At 41.4% G+C, this 20,647-nt stretch overlaps 1 protein-coding gene across 1 annotated transcript in view; it reads left to right on the top strand.

Annotated features, from left to right (window-relative positions):
• The window catches only part of SV2C (synaptic vesicle glycoprotein 2C), a 187,033-nt gene that overhangs the window by 132,552 nt on the left and 33,834 nt on the right, over positions 1-20,647 (top strand). The gene's annotated exons all lie outside the window — the stretch shown is intronic.

Genomic DNA, 20,647 nt, shown 5'->3' with positions numbered 1-20,647 from the left:
CCTTGTAATGAGATTTTCAATGGTATCAGTTTAACATTAACCCTCGGTGGCCTGCTCTGGCTTTTATGCATAATTAGAGCATTATCATCCCAAGTTCTTCTTGTTTTTGATCTGCCCTGAGCTATAACATACACAGTGTTGTTGAGCTGTGTTGATACCAGGATATTAGAGAAACAAGGTGGGTGAGGTAATATCTTTTATTAGACCAACTTCTGTTGAGAGACAAGCTTTCAAGATTACACAGAGCTCTTTTTCAGAAGCTATAATGGAAAGTTCCATGGAAATTCTTCAATGGAAATTCTTCCTTGGGAGCTATAATGGAAATTTAAATGTAAATATTTAAATGAATCCCACTTGCTTTTCAGAAAAAACTATTTTATGCTTATTTTTTACCTATTTGTTAAAATAAGGCGACAATCCAGTATGCCATTCTTTCCTTTACCATCCCTTCAAGATGCTTTCAGCAATTGCATCACAGCATTGCCTTTTGCTTTGCTTTCCCCCCACACCCTCAAGTTTTATCAGAACATTAGGAAAACTGCAGTTGAGAACAGTATTTAAATCTGGAGAGAGACCTGAAACTGTACTTCACATCTAAACACTTAACCCCACCCCAGTTCATGTAGACTTGAGGAAGCAGAAGTTAGAATTCCAGTATCCTAAACTCACTTTCAGTTTTGGGTCTGCATCAGATCCAAACTGGAAGAGGCCTGTTTTCCAAATCTGGTTTTGATGCGCCCCAACGCAGCTGAAATCTCACAAAAACAACCATTGTTGTGTGATGTGCATTAAAAAATAGATCTAAAAAAATAGAGAAAATAGCTATTGAGTTTTCTGTTCTGCTGTGAACTATAGCTGTTGTTCAGTTTTGAACCTAAACTCTGAACTCTAACCTAAACTTAACCTGGATCCAGATATTAACTCTTCACTCCAGTTCCATTTACAATAGCATTGGGTATATACGTGGTAACACAAAAAGAGGCTGTTGGTTTCAGGGTTTTTTACTACAGATCTGTCTTACGATATATCTTTTTTTTTTCAGTTAGCCTAGAATCTACAGAATCTGGTTTCTACTAGAAACAGAGCAAAATCCTTGTTGTTTGGCTTGGAAGGTTTACCCCATTTTCCAGTGGTTCTAAATATAATGGTGTTTGCATTCAGCATGGGGGACTGCAGTGGCTGTGCAGGTTTGAATCCTGGTTATAAGTGTTCTGAATATGGAAAAATGACTCCAGACAGAGTGGGAGCTCCTCAATGCTGTCCTTGGCCTACACATTCGAGTGCGGCATTAAAGTGCTTTGACAAAATTCCAGCTATTCAAAGCAGACGTGTTGTGTCTCTATTCAGCACAGAATTGCACAAGGTAATATTAACATAGCTTTCAAATGCAAAATTGGATTCTGCGTGGTGATAGCCAGGTCGGGAGATAATTTTATCACTAGGAAATCTCAAGAAAATGTTTTTATTGTTAGAACTTTGTCCACCTCTTTCCCCAGCCTGTGGAAAATTCCAGACAGTCGGTGTTACAGTTCCATAAAGCAAGGAGACAAAGAACTGAGAGGCAGAGGATTTAAGGACAGTCTTCACCGTTTAGTTCTGGTATCCTTTACCTCCTCTCTGGAAGCATAGAGCTTTGCTCTCAGCTCTTTGCATCTAACTCCTTCTTTCCCTCTAGGAATGCCTGGATGGCATTAGAAGATCAGAGAAAGAGGATTCCAAGAAGTGAGACAAGGAAGAGGGACAAGAACAGGAAGGGTCCAACCAGAAAGCCAAAACTAAGCACTGTATGGTGACCCTACAGCTGTTGTGCAAGGTCCCAGTGCCTAAAGAGAGAGCACCTTCAATCAATTGTACAGGCCCTGGCAGCAAGACTGTTGGTGAAAACCCTGCAGGGGGCCTACACTTATTATGGAATCTTTCTTCACAGGGATAATGGCTCTGCCTCTTAAGCCACTAACTCGCTTTTCCCCAGGGATTCAGCTACACTCAGTCTCCTCCCTCTGGCTGTTTGTTTCGGAAGCTAGTTTTGCTCTTATTTAATGTCTTCTAAGTTCTCAGAGAATTTACAAACATTAATGAATTAGTCCTTAACTGAAGTATTGTCCCTGTTTTATAGATAGGGAGGCTGAGTCACCAACAGTGCGTATGGCTACAATTTGTCCAGACTGTCTCCAAAGATATTTTGCAGAGCCACAGAGAATCTGTGTGAAGAATCGGAGGTGGTATCACGTATGTTGCTAGCCTAAGCTGAAATATTGAAGAATTGAAGGCAGTCCTATGCCATCAGCTCTATTTTTCTCTCTTATATCCAGGACAAGAGAAAAATAAGAGTGAATTCCCTAATTAAAACTTAGATTCTTTATCCTGGAGCAATGGGACTTGCATTAAAAGATGTACTCTACCTTTCTCTTTGTTAAGGAAGTCTCTCGGTGGGTTGGTTTGCCTTCATATCCTATGGCAAGGTTCTCACACTATGCTCCTGGAACAGAGGGAAAGCATTTAAATATCTTTTCCCCTCTCTCCATCCACTCTACTTTGATCCCCTGAACTTTAAATAAGATCACAGTAGACAAAGCAGTCACCGTTCTCTATGACTTTCTTCAAGTCACTTCACCTCTTTCAAAGTTTCATACATGTTGGCTAAATAGCCACAAGCCCTTGAGCAAGAAGCTTAATCGTACATCTGGATGACATATTTCTCATGGATCTGTGTGCAGGCTTTCACGGCCTTGAGTTATTCCGTATAGTATGTCTGAGTTTTTTAGCCTGGTTAGATGGGGGTCTGCAGCTTCCTGGTCTCAGAGTTTGGGTTTCAGCCGTCTCTGCCTTGTTCTGAAGTCTGATGGACTTTCACTTCCAATACGTTCATCTCCACATTTTTCAGTCATGGTACTTTTTGGAAATGTGATCCCTCAGTGCAGGAGCGGCGCCAGAGTTTCTGACGCCCTAGGCGGACGGCCATTTCGCTGCCCCCCACGGGTCCGGTGGACCTACCGCAGTCATGCCGGCAGGCAGTCCGCTGGTCTAAAGGCTCTGGTGGACCTGCCGCAGGCATGACTGCAATAGGTCCGCCGGAGTTAGACCAGCGGACCGTCCGTCGAAATGACTGCGGCAGCTCCACCGGAGCCTTTCCAGCAGCGGACCGTCCGCCGAAATGACTGCGGTAGGTCCACCAGACCTGCGTGCTGCCCCCCTCGGCAAAATAGCACCCCCCAAAAAATTCTGGCACCCTAGGCCATTGCCTAGGTCACCTAAATAGTAGCGCCGGCCCTGCCTCAGTTGTGGGGTCAGAAAGGGTCTGTGGGGACAGAAAGGAAAGTTTTCCCCAGTCACTCTTTTCATTGCTAACCCCAGGATGGTGTGTTTGAGAATCAAGCTTTTTAGTTTTGGGGTTTTTTTGACCAACAAACTGGTGTCAATTGCCTCAGGAGTTACTTCCTAAATGTTCCATGTGAATGAGTTCATGGTCCTGCCAATTCTCTACCCAACTCTCATCTCCCCCTTTAATAAGAAACTGCCCTCTCTGGATATAGAGCTATCCATTAAGATGTATTTGCTTCACGCTCACTACTGTACATAAGCAAAGAGATTTTTGTCCTTTTCAATGACCCACACTAGGGTCTCTTGCAGTCTTGCCCATATCTGTCATTGGTTAAAGTTGTTCATTAACTTGACTAGTGGGCAGATAGACAAGACTGCACCTCTTCCAGTAAAGGGTTAATCTATCCTAAATATTTCCACATTTTGGGCTGAGATGGCTGAGGTCACCATATTGAAATTCTGCAGTGCCACTTATATCCTTGCCTTACTCTTTTGTCTTGCTCTCCCTTGTGCATATAGACAGCATAAAGTTTGCTCCCAAAGTTTCATAAGCTTCCTCTTTGCTGAGCCCATCTCCTCTTATAGGACTGCTCACTACATCTGCTAAGTCTCTGGAATTATCCACAGGATAGTAGAAGAGGAGAACACAGGACAAGAAGAAATTACACATTGGTAATTCAGTTTGTCAGAGTCCCTTTTCTTCTTTTCTGTCTCCCTCCCTTCCCCCCTTGTGTTATGAGATCTTATCAGTTATTGTCTGTAGAACTCAGTGAAGAGCTTGAAGGGATGAAGTCTGCTATTATAACCTCAGTCTTTCATTATTTCTTGCTTCCTGGCAGTGATGGTACCATCATGTTGGTTGTTTGAAATTTTCCACAGTGTGAAAAGAGGAGTTTTTTCTGAAAACCAGAAAAAAATGAATTATCAGTAAGTTTTTCCTTATCAATGTCTTTGTTTTGTATAGTGAGTCCTACCTCCTTCCCCAGTGAAGGAAAACTGTATATAGGAATATGGCACTAAAAGCAAGGATTCAAAGTTGCTGGTCAGCTCAGCTTTTACAACAGTCTGGTTCAACTCTCCAGGTCTTCCTACATGAATTCAATTCCCTTTAGCCAGAAAGGCAAAAGACACTTTTGTTTTATAGTCATTAACAACCCCTGATTAGCCACCCTTTGCCACCTTTAACAGCTGCCAAATGGCAGTACCAGTCTATTAGGAATCCAGCAATATACTCAGGTTTCTCCTGTTGGAGGTCATTTCTTTAATTCTGCAACATGAACACATCCATCCATCACTTCTACAATTTAAAAAATTAATTTATTTCATAAATTTGAGGCTTGTGAATCACAGCAACTTGCTCAATCTATAGTGTTGGGCCAACTGAATCTCAGATTTAAAACCAACAATTACAGTCTGCACACAGTATAACTTAAAAACTCTTCTCCCTGTTCCTCATTTCCCAAGCCTTCTGTAGCATTCTGGACTTTCTGCTGATTTTTATACCTCTTGGAGCAAGCTTGTCACAGCTATTATATTAGGATTTCCATAGCAGACTAACAGAAACCTTCCAATCCATCCATATATACAGCATTAGACAGTGGCTGATCTTATGCTGTGTCCCTGTCTGGATGAATTTAGGTTTTCAACAGTTTATCCAAAGTAAAACAGCAGAAATATCATGGGAATTGATGTTTCCTCCTCTACCCACACCACTTTTCCTTCCTGAGGCCCCCAGGAACTATTGCTGTCTAATGAGGGTGGGGTTAGTCAGCAATAGTCTAACCCCATCCTGACTGACTTGTGCCAGCTAATTCAGGCCACTACCTTGTACTGAAATCTTTTGAGAATAGCAGGTACCTACCTAGCCCCAGGACAGCAGGAAGTGTCAGTCTGCTCTGCACTGTCAGTACTGCCTGCTAGAATTAAAACTCCTAAAAGCTCTTATGTGGCAACTGCAGGGCTTCTGTAGAAATACTGAGACAAGGACATACTTTTTTTTTTTTCTGAGTTTAACTGTATCTCAGACAGCAACAGGTGACCTACATAAGTTTATTTGCTAACAGCAGAAGGGTTGAAAGCAGATCCAAAAGAGGCCCAGAGTCCCATGCAGAGAGAGACCAGCCCCAGTGGATGTACCTGGGGTGCAGCACCTCCTATGAATTATAAACTTCCAGTCCAGATTCTGTCGTCTTTTGGTAGCAGTAGCACTGCACATATGCTGGTTTACAAGGCAGAATGTGAAATGGGACTGAGCAGTGCCACATCAACAAGTATTTGAAACATTTAAAAAGCTGATTACTTCAGCACAAGGGCATCGATACTACCAACTGGGGGATTCAGAGAAAGGTGCATCGGAGAAAGGATTTGTAGGTGGCTGAAATACAGGGACAGCCAATTTTATATGCCAGCAGAACTCTACTGGAAACTGACCAAAATAGAAGAGATCAAGACTCCGTAGTGTTTGAGGTGGATTGGTTCCACCACTATATCTATGGTCTCCTTGTAATAATACAATCAGACCCGAAACCACTAGAAACAATAATGGCTAAACCCCTCCTTAGCACCCCAAATGTTAGTGCCCCCATAATCATCAAGGCAAATCCCAGAGGATCCTTGCAGCTGAAGCGCCATCCAGGCCGATCTCTAGCTAGGTCCTTAAGACAGGCTGGCCGGATGTTCATATTATGTCTCTCACTGCCGATCTTATTGGGCCACCAGAGCTTTTAGCACCTGAGCAATCACCAACCTTGTAACAGCATTCCTTGATACACACTTCCTAATTCATTGGTCTTTCATCCTAATATGTCCGTACTAAGAAAGCCACGGAAAGTAAGCTATTGTTGACAGAGGGCATTGCTGGATTTGGCTATGAATATCCTCATTGCTGATCTTGTCCAGTTACTTAATATAAAGCAGCTGGCAAAGGCAAGGAGAATTGAGAACATCAATCTGCTGCTCTTCAGCCATCCTCAGCACTCTTATTTCACAGCCGTACGGTCGAATTGATCTAACTGTGGTTCTGTCAGTCTGTAGATCTGTGGTAAGCTTGATGTCACGATGCCTCCAAAACAATGCCGTGACTGCTGCAATACAAGCAGCCACATCTTTCCAGCATCCTCCAGTGCACCTGCAGTGCTGTTCAGAAAAGGTAAATACCACCTTTCTAATGTTGGCCGACACCCTGAGAACTTTCCGTTGGAGAGTTGCCAGAGCTGTCAAGTGCAAGTTCTGATGGTGTGAGGGGCAAAAACCTTGCTGCCAATGAAGAGGGACTTGCTACAATGAAAAGTAGTGAGAAACTACCAAATGGAAAATGGCCAGCCAAAGATATAGCAGCTCTGGGAGAAGGTGCTGCAATATAGATCAAGCCTTTAGGAAGGTACAAAAACTGGTGGACTAAAGAAATCATGAGTAGTGCAGAGTCACCCAAATTATACAAGGTGATCACTCAGGAGGGACAAATATTACAACAAATGCCTTCTCTAGAGTCACCTCTGCCATAATGCACACAGGAGACTGTAACCTGGTAACAGCTAGGCAGATGACAGATTGTGATCACTGCTTTTGACTGAAAATTGTCTACACCCTATTATTATTGTTATACCCTCCCACCAGACTTCAGCCTGAACCCCTGGTTTGTTTCATCCACCTGTGTCTTGTCTTTTAGACTGTAAGTTCTTTGGGCCAGAGATTGTCATTTTCTGTTTATGCAGTTTTTAGCACAATGGGATCCAAAGTGGTTGAGTCCTCTAGACATTATTGCAATATAAATTTTAAATAATAAAAACAAAACTACACACATCTGTAAGTCAGATACAGTAGGAACAATGGGAAACCACCCAATATGCAGCCATAGAGACCAAGAATGCTAGAGTGCAGAGATGGAGAACAAATTTGGCCAATGCTGCAGTGTTAGAGAATCTAGAGACAGATAGGTCCAGTTATCTGCTCAGGGAACCACACTCTTTCAGAGGCTATCCATCCACCTGAGACTGTGGCAACAATGTGACTGACTAGTGTCAGTGTTAGTAATCTCTAGCCTAGGGTGTTTTGTGGAATAGAAGTTCATTTGTTTAATGTTTGTAAAAATGGGAAAGATGTGATATGATGAGCGGAACCGAAGAAAGAGAATGAGGGTTAAGATGGAACTTTAAATCCCACAGCATTAGGAGGCTTTGTGGGGGGATGAGGAGGTTGCTCCTGTGTGGGACATTGAGAGAATCAACTGAGCCGGAGTATGTAACGCTAGCCTCACAGTGTGTTTAATGCACTCTGTTCCTTATGTCTCTGCTGATGTTTTACATCATCTATTGCTAATGAAGCAGCCAATGGTAATAGTAGAGAATAGACTGTTCTTCTCCTTGCTACCCCATATGTTTGTAGCTTTGGCCAGTTACCTCATTCCAGAAAAATCTTATTGGATTAGGGGGAGAGAGTAAGACATCATGATCACTGGGTTTAAATGTTTTGAGCTCCATTAACACCTCTTCACCAACCCTGCGCACGCACAAAACTAGATCCTCAGTTGGTGTAACTCGGCATAGCTCCAGCTACACAAGCTTACACCATCTGAGATTCTGGCTCTTGGAGCTCAAAACTTAAAAGACCCAGTTAAATTTCTGAGGCTATGTCCTTAAAATACCTCATAGCTTTTAATCTAAGATTTAAATGTCCTCAGAGCAGGCCTGAGCTAGGAGTTTAATACAGTTATAAAAGATACAGTGTAAGGATGTCTGCTTAACAGTATTACTTTCTTCTTGTATTAAATTGCTCCTCCTTGTGAATGTAAGGGACTAATAGCATTGGCTAGAGATCCAGACATAATGTAGCCAGACATTATGCAAGCTTCTACATGCAGCTTTGATAATGTACCTCATTCATGACCTGCAACACTCCAGCTATTTCAGCTCTGGGCTCTCTTCTGCAAAAATTGCCAGCAGCTGACTTATTGTGCCAGACTGCATGCTGGTTTTTGTAATGTGGAGTGAGATCCATTGGTGATTAGTCTGACCATCAAATTACTCTTCATGTGATTTTAGCAAGATTTATCTTTATGTATATGCAAGACTAGCGTGGTAACCAGCCCCCCTGACATTATAGCCCCCCATCAAGAACATGTTTCCAGTGTAATCCCAAAATAATACCTACGTTTGTCAGAAAACATTTATTTCAATTGACCCTGTGAAAATATCTAACTTGATCCCATAGGAGTATGATTTAGCTTAATATGGTCAAAATCCATTGTTCCAGTCTCAAGAACTCAAAGCATAGATGTTCTAGCTGCAGTTCTTTTTTAACTCCAGTGATATTGCTGACATTTAAATTGGGAAATGCTATAGGCAGATTTACTACCAATTGAAACCTAGTAACAGTGTGTCTCAACTTCTGCCCAGTGTAAAATATGTCTAGCCTTATCCTTTAGATTTAGCTTATCTAGGGTTTTCTAAATTACCCAGCAATGTTCACTGTACAGTTGAATTATCTACTGGCTATTTTATATCTGAGTGCAGTAACAGTGCCATCAAGTGGCAATTTAGGTTAATCACAGGTTCTATTTAGTGAGCACATTGCCAGATTTAAAAGTAAACATAAGAGGGTGGGGAACTGATAAGCACCGTCGAAGGGCATAGAAGGGAAGCTGCTGGTGACATACATTGAATCAATGAATTCCCTTGGCTTCCCTGGCCATTTCCCTTCCACCTACATTTTGGGCTGCTCTCCCACTCTTTCTCCCCCACCACACACACACATTGGAGTCCCAGTAGATGGGACATTGTGACTTTACTGTAGATCTGAAGGCTTCCCCATGAGAAGAGTACCTTGGTCTGGAAAGTGCCTCACTCACTGTCACCTTTGGAAAACTGCATTGTTAAGAAGGGGTCGTTTCTACCAAAGATATGAGATTCTCATGTCTAGAAGTTTGGGGATAAAAATCCCCTAACTGTACCTACTGTGTTGATATGGGATGTTGGACTATAACCTCCCTTCTTTCTGCAGTGAGTGCTATTAATTTTTAAATGAAGATAGGAAGAATCTCTTTTACAAGAATCTTGTACCATGAAAATACCACAGAAAAAGGCTTAAAATTCCTATTAGAAACAAATTCCAAGGTATGCTGTGCATCACTTCCATTAGCATGTGTACAACTGAAATGTCCTTTCTTTCCTCAGATCAGAAAGTTAGGCTAGGTCTACACTAGGGGGGGAAGTCAACCTAAGATAAGCAACTTCAGCTACATGAATAGCATAGCTGAAGTCAGCGTATTTTAGGTCGATTTACCTGTCCGTGAGGACGGCAGCAAGTTAATCACTACTGCTCCCCCGTCAACTCTGCTTCTGCCTCTCGCCCGCGATGGAGTTCCGGAGTCGACGGCAGAGCAATTGGGGATCAATTTCTATCGCGTCTACACTAGATGTGATAGATTGATTCCCCAATAGATGGATCACTATATTACCTGCCAGATTGGTGGCTAGACATACCCTTTGTTTAAAGATATTCTTTCAGTTTAAGAATTCCATATAGGAGATGCAGTGCCATAATAGAAAACAAATCTGATAAGGGCTGGAATTTGACATTTTAAATAAGTGATTATGTAAATTATCATCGTTGTACATTTTGCCATTGAATTGCCCTGCACTACTACTGTTCTGTGATCTGTTGCTGCAGGCTCAGTGATTCATCTGGTCATTTCTGGTAATCAGAGTGAGAAGGTGATATTCAGTGAAAAGCTGCTACAGAGCTTCCAGCTTAGTCAGTGAAGGTTTTATTTTGCACCGTGGCCTATGAAAACTATTCCCAGGATGCACTAGGACCAATTATTTTAACAATCCATAGCACCTTGGAACTTGCTACTGGCTTCAGATTAATGATTTTGGGATACAGCATTTCCAAGGAGCCAGGGTGATATTTAACTCTGGAAAGCTGCTGCACGACACCCAGAATAAAACAGGATAAAAGCACTTATATCTGTCCTGTTGTACCATAACTCGGGGATGGGAGAGGCAAATTGAGTTAGCTCCAAGAACATGCTTACATTTGGCTCCAAAGCTTATTTTCAGACAATCAGAATGACAGATATCTTGGGGACCAACTCCAAAATTATCATAGTAGTCGTTCCAAGTTTCCCAGCCTAGTTCATGATGCCGTTTCTGAATGTGTTAAACAATAATAAGCAGATAGTCGTTGTGCTTTTAATTTTGTTTTGCTACTCTATCGTGATTTTAGAATTGGTATTACAACAGGCAACTCAAGGCTAAGAAAAATGGGTTGCCACTGAGTTTTCTTCTTCTCCTCCCCACCCCTTCCCCTATATTTCTTCTAATATTTTTGCCATGAATAATAATTATGTGGAAATGTGAGTAAAACGAGATAAATTGCAGCAGCTGAAAAACAGAGAAGAGAGAGGAAAAAAGGATAAGAGCAAAAATAAAATCCTTAATGATCCTACCAGTTGACAGGGTGCCAGGAATCTTAAGGAGTTATACAATGAAAAAGGTTTTGATGTCAGAGTGACAGCAGAAGGTAAAGTGTGTGTCCATAGCTGTGAATGGGTGTCATTCATTAAATGTAGCACTGTTAAATATTGGTTCACTAAACTTAATAGCTGGGAAGTGACTTATTGCCTAGGATTTTCCAGAATTAAATAGAAGGCACCGCACTGGGAAAACATTAGGCATGATTCTCCACTGTTTTACACCAGTCTTCATGCCAGCGTAGCTCAGTTTACTTCAGTGGAACTCCTGGTAGAATTAGACTCCTGAACATAAGTAAGGATGGCTGAACTTGTCTGAAAATTAGGAGGTGGAGTGGGGATTGTGTAATCCTTGCTGCATATGTTACTGTGACTAATTCTAGTGACAACATAAGCTATTGCTTTGATTGTGTTGATCTGGAAGATTTGTATAAGTCTTCATTTTTACTAATTGAAACTGCACTGGGTAACAGATCTTCTTACTGTGACTGTCATAGGAGTTTCATAGGAATTTGTCTGGAGGACTGTAACACTGATTATATGTCTGAGAGTAAAACAGCGTACACTCGCTTTGGAAGCTTGCAGATGGGATAACCTGTTTCTTGAAAATGAGATTCCCATAAACAGATAGCTAAGGGTTAATGTTTCTTTTACCTGTAAAGGGTTAACAAAGGGAACCAAACACCTGACCAGAGGACCAACCAGGAAACCGGATTTTTTTAAAAGCTCAGGGAGGGAATTTTTGGGTGTGTGTCCTTTGTCTGCGTCTCTGTTGCCCTCTCGGCTCTGAGAGTGATCTCTATCTCTAGGCTTTCTAATCTTCTGTTTCCCAGTTGTAAGTACAGGTATAAGACAATACAGGTTTTTATATTGTTTTTGTATTTACATGTGTGTAGTTTGCTGGAATGTTTTAAAGTGTATTTCTTTTTGGATAAGGCTGTTTAATCATTTTTCTTTTAAGCCATTAACCCTGTATATTGTCACCTTGATACAGAGACCATTTTTATGTCTTTTTCTTTCTTTTTATATAAAGCTTTCTTTTGAAGACCTGTTTGATTTTTTTCCTCTGGTTAAGGCTAAGGAATGAAGGGAGGGAGAAATTTCTTTGTGTTAGAGTTACTAAGCTTGAATTTGTATAGCCTCTGGGTGAGGGGGAGAGACACTTGATCTCTCGGTGGTTATGTTTCAAGGAATTGAAGCAGGGTAATCTCCTAGTGTACCCAGGGCGGGAAGATCTGGGAGGAGGTAAGGAGGGGGAAGGGAAGTGGGTTATTTCCCTTTGTTGTGAGACTCAGGACATCTGAGTCGTGGGGTTCCCCAGGGAAGGTTTTGGGGAGACCAGAGTGAGTCAGACACTGGAATTTCTGGCTGGTGGCAGCGCTATCAGATCCAAGCTGGTAATTAAGCTTGGAAGGTTCATGTAGGCACCCACATTTTGGACGCTAAGGTTCAGAATTGGGACTTATGCTTATGACAGAGATGACTTGACTTTGAGTATAATCCTCTATTAAATAAATACAAAGGTAAAAATCAGTCATACAAGATGTTGACTTTGGAGGTTTATAACATGAGCTGATTTTGTTCATACTGTTACTGTATTTCATTGAGATTTGGCTTTATTTTATTTATAACATCCTTTCCAGAGTATCTGTTTTGATGTGGTCCCTGCTCTATTAATATGGTATTTGATTGACATTGGAAACAGAACTTTATCATCTGTTTTGTGCACACCTGAAGTGTGGGGTTTGGGACTGATGTTTATTGGATCAGTCTCTAAGCTGAGATGCATATGTAGAATATATTTCCAAAAATAAGGAGTGGCAAGTGCACAACAATTTCAGTTTTGTGGCATCTGACTTTAAACAAAGATGGTGGTTAAAAAACAAACACCAAACCAACGTTGTTACTTAGCCCAGACTGGAGCTTGATCTACAGCAAGTGATTGTTGAATTGACTGAAAATTGATCTGAGGATCATTTACACAGGAACATACTCTGTGCAATATGCGATGTAATGTTTTTCAATAAGTGATGACAAATTGAGTCTAAGAGAAGAACAGGTTCAAACCAAATCAGGGAACCCAGATAAACAGATTATATGCCAAGGTGTCAGGGGGTGCGTGCATGCCCCAGGCCAGCAATAGCACCTAGTAGCAAGTGTCCAGGACCATTTTGCCTAGCGGCTACAGTTCACAACAGTGGTGCACAATGGTGAGAGTCAGGAGCCAGTCTGCCTACCAGCTACAGTCCACAGTAGCATTGCCCAAGGGTTAGAGTCAAGGGCTACTCTACCTGGCGGACACAATCCCTAGGGGTGGGAGGTGAGAGAACCTGGCTCCACCCTACTCCACGGGGTTCCAACCTGTAGGTCATATATGTGACCTCAGGTTTTTTACCTTCACTCATGCTCCCTGGGTCACTTCCTGCTGCTGTTTCTTGTACCTCTGCGGTGTCATGGCTCTGTCTTGGGATCCCTCTTGGCTTTCTCCCAGGTTCGTCTCAGGAGCCCCTTCCCCTGGTGACATCAAGTCGTTGCCCTCAGCTCCTGTGGTCAATGGGCTTCCAGCAGCTTAGCTAGGAGGATAGTCCGGGCAACTTGGAGTCCTGGAAGCTTCCCAGCAAGAGACTGCTGCCAGCAACTGCACTCTTCTTTGGTCAGCCCAGGCTGAGCTGAGCGCCTATATTTTTGAATGCTCCCACCACTGGGAGCATGCCTAGCAGAGACAAGGGAGCATGGCTTCCTGCATCCAGAGCAGGTCTTTAACCCTCGCGTCACCAATGCAGGGTTGATACACCCTGTCACACGGGACCAGGCATCATAAGAGGATTTTCTGGGAGGTAGGTCACATTATTTGAGGTAACAGAGAGAATGCGCTTGAAAGTGGATCCTCGGAGTACCATTCACCTCAGCAAATATACAGATAGAGGAGAGAGTGTCTGAAGATGTTGAATTCAGGTGTAAGATTAGGAGAATGAACACTGAAAATGGCCCAGTTGATGAGATCACTTCCACAAGGATTATTTTTGCCCTATCACTGGAATAATGTAAAGTGTTACTGTGGAGTTTATAAATGAACCATCAGGAATACTGACCTTTCTTTAGAGGTGTGGAATTGTGTAGAATAGGGCGCTTTGGATGGCTGAAAAGGGAGGATGCCAAGAATATTGGTTTTTGTAAATATGGATGTAATTTCTCCACATAAAAATATCAACAAATATGTTACTGTCCACTAAAATTGGATTTTGCTACACAATTGACTTACGGTAATAACATTTTGCTGGTATATACAGCACCAACTTCCATTACCTTTGCTTGAGGGTATGTCTACACTGCAGAGACTATACTGGAATTGCTATGTCAACATAGTTATGCTTCTGGCATAAACCCATAGAATAAATGCAGCCTATGCTGACAAAGGGAGTTTTTCCGCTAGTGTAGAAACACCACATCCCCATACAACAGTAGCTACATCGCCGGAGGCACTCTTCCGTTGACATAGCTGCATATACACTGGTGGTGAGATCAGCACATAGCTGCATCAGTCAGAGGTGTGGATTTTTCACAAACATAGCTGTGTCGACCTAACTTAAATGTAGACCAGGCCTTCTGTTTCTGCTTTAAATGAGTTGCTCCTTCCCTACCTATCAGCATAGTATATGCACACCCCATAACAAGCTCTTTTTACTAGATATGTTTGTAATTACCTCCCTTGCCACCTCTCCCTCTCCCGAAAAAATAGGCCAATCAAATATAAAACTTTAGGTTTTGTAGCCCGGGCCATTTGGAGATCCGCTGAACCAAAAAAAAAAGGGGTTGGAGGTGTTAAAGTCAGTGAAAAGTACATTTTAAATAACACTAAAATCCCATTTCTTCTTTTTTCCCAAACTTCCACATAGAATACTATAGGATGAAATGAGGAACATGATATTTCACTGGGATTGGTTTCTTTTACAGCAAGTTTTCAAGGGGAAGGTTAAAAATTGGGTTTGTAAAGTGAGGCAAGCTTCAATCTTAATTATGAAGGAGCCATTGCTACTCAAGAATATAACACGGGATATGAAGACAGCAAAAGACACTGCCACTGTTTCTAGCTCATATTGACTGTATATTAGGAAGCAGTTTATGTTGTTAGGAAAGTAGCCTCCAATTTGTTTGTAATAAAAAATTAATGTATCAAATCAAAGTACGTCTTTATTTGCTCAAATTAATTGATTCACCTGCATTGTCACATGTTCCTCAGTCAATCAACCTGAAATACAAATAAATCTTTTTTAATAAACAACTTTCTGCAGAATTTTGTGTAAAAATCTGGGGGCAGGGGCTAAGCGTCTCAGTTTTTTCAAAGCCAGCAAGGGCTCAAGAAACTTTCTCAGGCACTGAATGTAATAAACAACCCTCCAAGGGTTATCGGTCGCTTTTTCTTTCTCATTTCTTTTTGAGAAAGAGGCAGCAGGACTAAATGATCCTGTGATGTAATCTTATGCAGTTTCAGAATTACAAAACCTAGTCAAAAAGCCAGAAAAACAGGTTCACAAGCCTGAAAATCCTGTGCTTTATAATATCAAAATGGTACACTGTACATTTATGTATTTTGCTTCCAGAAGGTGCTAGGCACTTACCAGATGGGTGCCTGCACCAAAGAATTTACAGTCTAAGGTGCTAATCTTGCAATTTACAATACATAGAGTATCAAGACAGAGGCAGCTGCTATTTCTAGCTCTGCTTGATTGTTCATATATTAGGAAGCAGTTTATTATAGCAGTGTCTATCACTTTCTTGGTATCCGATGCATTGTAAATTGCAGGATGAGGACCCTAGTTTGTAAGCTTTTTGTCACAGGCACCAACTATTAATTACCTAACACATTATGGAATTAAATCAATCAGTTTCACACAGTGGGATAATTTTTACTGGTTTTTATTAAATCAGTTTTGATATTATTTGTGTATACACTAAATTGCAGGATCAGAGACAATATGGGCATCATATAGAGAAAATAAAGATAAATGAGTAGGGGTGGGAAGGAGTAACTCCTGCCATAGAAAAATCTATATCTATAGACTAGTTTTATGCCAGGCCCTGTTTGTGAATACCAGGAGTTACTGATCTATTGCACTATGTCCTGACGTATTAAAAAATGTGCCAAAGGAATAACTCATTTTTCCCAAGGAAACATGATTCAGTGCTATGATGGCAGTAACAAGTTTGTCCTCTTCAAATAGTGCTTTGGTGTGTTACTGGCTTTTCCATTCCTAGTAGCATCTTTCCTGACACAAATTGCTACTATTGATCCTTCCATCCCTGGGCAATGGTGATCCAGAAATGAGCCACATCACCAGCTAACGTCTTTCTGGTAATGCTGTTCAAGCATCACCTGGATCTGCCATAATGTATCTCCTGTGTGCTGCCAGTGGCTGTGTAAGATATTGTGTTATTGTCACCAGTCCTTGATGTGGTCTTTCAGAGGGTCTCTATTGTCACCTGGTTGGTTTTCTTTGGTTAGCCCCTGGACAGGACAACTATTGGCCCTTGGCCTCTAATTAGGCCTCGTGGTCTCCTTCAGTCCCTTTGGGCCATGTTTCTGGAGGAAGCCTCGTGCAGGGGTGTTACCCCTTCACTGTCCCAAGCCTTTCTGTCTCTCTTCCTTCTCTGAGCTCTTTCCTTTTATAGCAGGCCTTGTTTCCTGTATTGGTTGCAGCTGTGAGTGCCTGCCTCCACGATTGGCAGTTCTGGCAGCTGTGTAAGGATGTGGTCAGGCTGCTTGCCTGTAGGCAGGAGAGGCTCCCCTCCCCTTTCTGCCTCTGCTCAGTATGGGGTGTGTAGATCCCACTACAGTTATGTTGTCTTCCATGTCCATCAAACCCCTACAACTAGTTGTTACACAGTGTCATCTTAATGTTTTCTTTCTTTCTTTTTTTAAAGAAACCACTATGTAGCCTTCTCTGTCTCAGCACTTACCTCTCCTAGAACAAGGTCCTTGGCTGCGTTCCATTAATGTAGTACAGAAGCCACATTCCTCCATGCAACTATCACGGGGTAGCCATGTTAGTCTGTATCCACAAAAACAACAAGGAGTCCGGTGGCACTTTAAAGTCGAACAGATTTATTTGGGCAGAAGTGAGGTTTTTTACCCACGAAAGCTTATGCCCAAATAAATCTGTTAGTCTTTAAGGTGTCACCGGACTCCTTGTTGTTCCTCCATGCAGTTAATAACTCATTCTTTTGACTGCTGATGACGACTCCTCCTCCTCCTTTATTATTGTGTGGTCCACCCTATGGACCACTCCATCTTCTTAGTCCACTTCCATAATTATACAGACATCTCTTGTTCCTTCTTGTTGTGGTTCCTCTCCCACCTGTCAAACTGTCTTTTCCCTCACCTGCTTTGACTAAGCAAATTGTGGCTTTGATTTAAGTTCTTTCAGCTCAATGTCTCTTAAACAGAAGTTCTGCTTTTGGATATAAGGAACATCCTCCCTCCCTCCCTCTCTCTCTTTGTCTTGAACAATTCATTGCCTCCACTGGACCAAATTCTATTTAATTGTACCATTGCAAATGTGTCTGCCAGTGTGATTGTATATGTGTAACAATTTCGGGAATCTGTCTATATGCAGCTTATGAATTGTGTTTGATATCATGTACATCTGTGTCAGAGGGCAAACTCCATTTGAATGTGGGGCTTCTCTGTCTCTTCACCTCTACCTTGGACTGAAATTCCAGAGGGTGGTGGCACAGAGTGAACAATGCAAGTTAAAAACTGGATGGTCCTCTATTCCCATGGAAGTCCCCTAGGACAAAGAGTTGGCTACCACCCAGAACCAGTCTGCCTAGATGGTCTGACTAAGCAGTGGTTCAGCTGGTGGGTGACTTTAATCACTTGAGGAGGCTGATCATGGGGATCACCTGACATAGAGGACTGAGAGGGTTAAAAGAAAGGGTCTCTCTCCGTCCTTTGGGGAGAGAGTAGAATGAAGCTGGCTGGAGGAGGGTTAGGGGAGAGAAGAGAGACACGCACACTCAATGATTTGGAGGAGAAGCCATGGGCAAGAGGGAGGTCTTGAACATTCTTAGGTCAGAGTCATCTAGGGTGTTCAAGTATGATGAGGAAACTGAGGCAGGAAAATGCATACAGATGTTTTGTTTTGTCTAGGTCTGTATATTGCTTGTGCTGTCTAAGGTGGAGTGATTGTGTTAGAAACCTTTATAAAACCTCTGTGTTATGTCCTTCAACTGAGACACATCCCTAAAGAGGTGAACTGTAAACCAGAGTGCCCATGAGGCTGGAATGCTGGAAAAGGGTGTTTTTAATCTACTGGGGAGTCTGGGGGGATCAACACTGGTCCTGGGGTCCAAGGCAGCTGGCCGCTAGGTCCCTCTTACGTAACGGGGTAACAGCCAGAGAGCCTGTGCTCAGAAAGTGTGACCGAGTGGACAAATAAAAAAGTGCTGCAGCTGACTCAGACCAAAGGAAGCTTAATGTATTGGTCTGGCATAGTGGGACCCAAACACAGCAGCCTATGGGTGCTTTATTGGGGCTGGAACAACAGATAGAATAATTTGGTTTATAGTCCATAATTTGATGTAATTCTTGAATTTTAAATTCTCGTTGCTTACACATGTCCTTTGTCTATGAATTTGCTCTTAGCATCTCTGTAACATTGCTAAGGTACATTACTGTCTCAACTCCATCTCTGCTGAAAATTTGCATCCAAACCATCAGCTTCTTTCACCTTGTTAATCCATTCCCTATAGCCTCTAATGTTTCCAACCTGTGCAGAATACTGCTGCCCGTCTTCTCTCATGTTATCATACCTAGAACTGCAATGCATTCATTTACTCCTGGTTCCACGCCCACTTCAGGATCCAGGTCACAATTGTCTTGGCCAGATCCTCAACTGATGTAAATCAACATAACTTAATTGACTTCAGTGGAACTACTTTGATTTATGACCCCTTTTTGTCCCTTCACACAATCTCACTATTGTTGATGCAAGAACCTTCTCCTTTGCAGCAGCTGTCACCTGTAGCAGCTTTACTGTAACTCTTTGCCTCATTAATTCAATCTCCTTTTAACTCTTCTTCTTTCTCTTACCTCAATTTCTTTCTCCTTCTGCTATTATTTACACTCTAACTGTATTTCTCTCTCCCTTGTTTAATTCAGATTATTTAACTCTGTAAAGTGCTTTCAGGTAAAGTTTTTATGAAAGCTACTCTACAAAACAAAGCTGTATATCATTGTATTATGGCAAATGCATAACAAACCATATTCTGACAAGCTCTGTGGAACAAAAATAGCCTACAAAGAAAAAGCTGAATAATGTCAAACACATTTGTGTCATTATGTAAAAGAGAGAATTAGTGTTTTCATTGAGCATCAGGGGACATGTTACCAGTTTCAATCATGCTTCTGTAATTATGCTGTACACGAATGATGCAAAGTAAGTCTTCAACAGAATGTGTATCTATTACACAGAGAATATACAGTATGATGCGTATCCACATACCTGTATCTTTTAAGCACACTTGCATTTTCAGAGTGACTGTTCTATAAATGATCAAGGCTTGACTAATAAACCTTTTGCCAAAGGGAAGCCCTTCTTTCCCTTTGTCTTCTTTGAAGCATTTTAGCTAGGGAAACTTATTCTTTACTCAACTCAGTGATATTTCTGTTAGGGTTCCTTCACAAGATCTATTCTTTGGAGGAAGGGGACAGTTATTTTCGTTTTTTGTTTTGTTTTTTTTCTTCTCACCGCTCATGTTTTGCCTCAAATCTAGCCCTAACTACTTCAGGATTAAGGACTTTAAACTCTCATCTGAGATTCAACACTGAATGCTGCTCTTAGTACTTCCAACTGAAGACATTTGATGTTCATGATAATAGGTTTTAGATAGCTCTTTGTACAGTGTTCTGGAACTAGATGTGAAGAGAGTTATGCCCTGTAATTTTCTATGCATTGTGCATTGCCTTGTATTGCGTTCTGGGACTCTGTTTCCATACTGAGTTTATTGACATTAGCATCTTTTTGTGGAAAAAATAAATAAAAACAGACTTTGGAATCTTAAATCAAAATAACTGTTGTTCTATCTTTCAGTTCTATAAAAATTAGTGGGGGTGAAAACTGCCACCAAAAAAATTCCTTAGCTGTTCACCCAAACCTAAAAAGGAATTCACTCTGGCCATATTCACTTTTCTAAATGAGAGGTAATACAATTTCAGAAACTCTTGATCCTATACCAAAAAATTAATTAACTCAGTTAAAAACAAAACAAAATTCCAGTGCTTTACCAGAAAAATAAAAACATGCCTGCTTAGTTTAAAGCAGATAACTGAGCAAATAATTCACAATGAAAAGTTTACTCTGATTTTAATCTTTTTACATATTGCTATTGACTCAAATTTATTTATGTGAATATACTTGTCACTTTTTTTTTTTTGCAATTTTCTACTCTGTTTGGATTGATTACTAATAGTTTGAGAATTTGACACTTGTTATCCAAAAATCCCATGGCATCATTACTGTTCCTTAATGGGATAGATGTAAATCCTATCAGCAATCAATAGGAAAGTCTGAAGAAGCCACTCGTACTTTGACTCTCTCAGGGAGTGGTAGTAATAGAGCCAGATGTGGCAGATAAGCATGATGATGGAATTTTATAAAATACTAAGCTTGTCCTTTCAGGCTCACACAAGCCCTGTCAGAGGCATCATTCCTAGAAAAAATAGACTATTGTAAAACATATTGGGTGGGTGTAGCATTTAAATTTAATTTTCCTGTCATATTCACATGTGTATCTGTGAGGTCTTATTTGCGATGTTTGCAGTGATGTCCTTCTTTGGTTCATTTTGTTATCTCT

Source organism: Chelonoidis abingdonii, chromosome 6 (genome assembly GCF_003597395.2).
Source record: "Chelonoidis abingdonii isolate Lonesome George chromosome 6, CheloAbing_2.0, whole genome shotgun sequence".
In the NCBI taxonomy this organism is placed as follows: domain Eukaryota; kingdom Metazoa; phylum Chordata; order Testudines; family Testudinidae; genus Chelonoidis; species Chelonoidis abingdonii.
This window is presented reverse-complemented; position numbering and strand designations above follow the sequence as displayed.